Genomic DNA, 2,477 nt, shown 5'->3' with positions numbered 1-2,477 from the left:
CGGGGTCAGGTTATCCTTGAACCTACTCTGAAGATTCTTTGTTCAATCCTATTCAGGTCTTATATGAACCTGTCATTGAACCTTTTTATTCCGGGGTCAGGTCATCCTTGAACCTGCTCTGAAGATCCTTTGTTCAATCCTATTCAGGTCTTATATGAACCTGTCATTGAACCCTTTTATTCCGGGGTCCGGTCATGCTTGAACCTGCTCTGAAGATCCTTTGTTCAATCCTATTCAGGTCTTATATGAACCTGTCATTGAACCCTTTTATTCCGGGGTCAGGTTATACTTGAACCTGCTCTGAAGATCCTTTGTTCAATCCTATTCAGGTCTTATATGAACCTGTCATTGAACCCTTTTATTCCGGGGTCCGGTCATGCTTGAACCTGCTCTGAAGATTCTTTGTTCAATCCTATTCAGGTCTTATACGAACCTGTCATTGAACCTCTTTATTCCGGGGTCCGGTCATGCTTGAACCTACTCTGAAGATTCTTTGTTCAATACCATTCAGGTCATGTATGAACCTGTTGTTGAACCCTTATTCCGGTGTCAGGTCATACATGAACTTGTTCTGAAGAGTTTTCTCCTTGATTATTCCCCAGCGTTGTCAGGTCTTATATGAACCTGTCATAGCATCTTTTTCTTTATTCGGTTGTATTCTAAATGTCATTCAGCAAATCTCACTTTGAATACTCCCCAGTGTGTGCCTGATTCTCCAAGCAGGACTGTCTCCCCAACAAGTTTGTTTCTTACCATTTGTCTGTCTCCCTGTGGATCATCAGCATTCCCCACAGTTTGGTCTGTCTAAGTAGCATCTCCTGTTAAGGGTCCACTATATCCCTAGCAGATAAAAAAAAAAAAATCACAAAAAAAAAAGAATCATGCATCCGTGCATATCATGTCATATCATATCATATCATATCATGTCACATCATGTCATAGGGATTCAGGATCAAAATCCGGGTCTTTTTAGTATTTAACCATCTCCCACTATGATCATATGAAGAGTGTCCTGCTTCATATGATCTAGTGGAGGATACTTAAATAGGGGCAACTGTCATACCCCGATTTTGACCCTGAAATTTTTCCGTTTTTTTTTTTTTTTTTTTTTTTTTTTTGTTTTTTGCATTTTTGCATACATTCATCAACATAAAATGGATTTTAATATCTTGACTCTTTTTTATTTTTAATTTGATTTTAATTTCAAATTAAGTTTAATTCCAATTGTCAATTTAATCTTAATTATTTATTTTTACTAATGATTAAAACTCTAACCGATTTTTATTTCCAAATGAATGTTAGAGTTGATATCAAAGTAATTTTAATGAATTATAGATTAATTTGATTTTTTAAATTGATTTTTGCTGATTTGTTATTATTATTTAAATTGATATTTAGATTAGTCTTGGACTATTTCTAAAAGTCCATTTTATAACCAAGCATGATCCCATAAACAGGTCCATATGCATTGCATTACATGAAATTTGGCATTATGTGAATCATTCTACATAAGCTAAATACTGTTACAACTTATTACATCCTAATGACTAATACATATTACAATAATTGGTGGGAATTAAAAGAAAATATGAAGATGATGGAAATCCTAGTCAATCTCCGGAGCTTTTGGTGCCAGAAAGGTTTGGTTTTGTCTTCCAGTTTCCAGAGAGGTATTTTGTTACTGATACTGTACTTGATGAAGTCGCTTTTGGGTGGCCAAGGCAAAAGGGTAATGATCAATTAAAGGAGAAACTTGCTCTAGGGCTTCAAAGGTCAATTAGCTGGGTTGGATTAAGTGGGATATTATTGGATGCAAATCCTCACTCCCTCGGTGGTGATTACAAACGTTGCCTTGCCTTGGCAATACAGTTAGTGCAAGATTTGTTAATATTGGATGAGCCTCTTGTTGGACTTGATTGGAAAGCACGTACAGATGTCGTGAAGCTTTTTAAGTATTTAAAAAAGGGAATTAACTGTGCTAGTTGTCAGCCATGACGTGAGCTGACTCCACCAAGTGGAAAATTGATGGTTGTTATTTTTTTGTGGTTGTATGATTCATTCTACAGCCAACAGGCTTTCCAATCAGCAATTCATTTCACAATATGGCGTCTAATAGAGTGCGAGTCTAGTTGATCAATCATGGAGGATGGAAATGGGTGGCAATCTTAGACAGGAGTTTCTACCATTATAATTTATATTTATTGCCTTGATAACCAAGTTGGAATGCTAAGAGGGTTTGAGTATTTACAATATTGTACATGGGCAATATGAAAGAGAGCGGGTGTAAGGAGTTTTGCTTGAAAACGTCCTGGATCATAGGAGCCTGTATCTAATGCTGAAAGTGTTAAAAATGTTCTTTACAAGTGACAAACTTAATGCAGTCATATACTGAGTAGAGCAGTTGCTGAAAAATTCAGCATTTAAGAATCTCTGAGATGACATCCAAATTCAGCATTCCACCCGTTTATAGCCAATAG

At 36.3% G+C, this 2,477-nt stretch overlaps 1 pseudogene; it reads left to right on the top strand.

The window, feature by feature from the left end:
- Positions 1 to 1,477: 1,477 nt before the first annotated feature.
- Positions 1,478 to 2,276, top strand: LOC127129928 (ABC transporter I family member 11, chloroplastic-like; annotated as a pseudogene).
- The last annotated feature ends 201 nt before the right edge of the window (positions 2,277 to 2,477 follow it).

The sequence above is a fragment of the Lathyrus oleraceus genome, chromosome 3 (genome assembly GCF_024323335.1).
Source record: "Lathyrus oleraceus cultivar Zhongwan6 chromosome 3, CAAS_Psat_ZW6_1.0, whole genome shotgun sequence".
In the NCBI taxonomy this organism is placed as follows: Eukaryota; Viridiplantae; Streptophyta; class Magnoliopsida; order Fabales; family Fabaceae; genus Lathyrus; species Lathyrus oleraceus.
The sequence above is the reverse complement of the archived record's forward strand: the minus strand, read 5'-3'. Positions and strand labels throughout refer to the sequence as shown.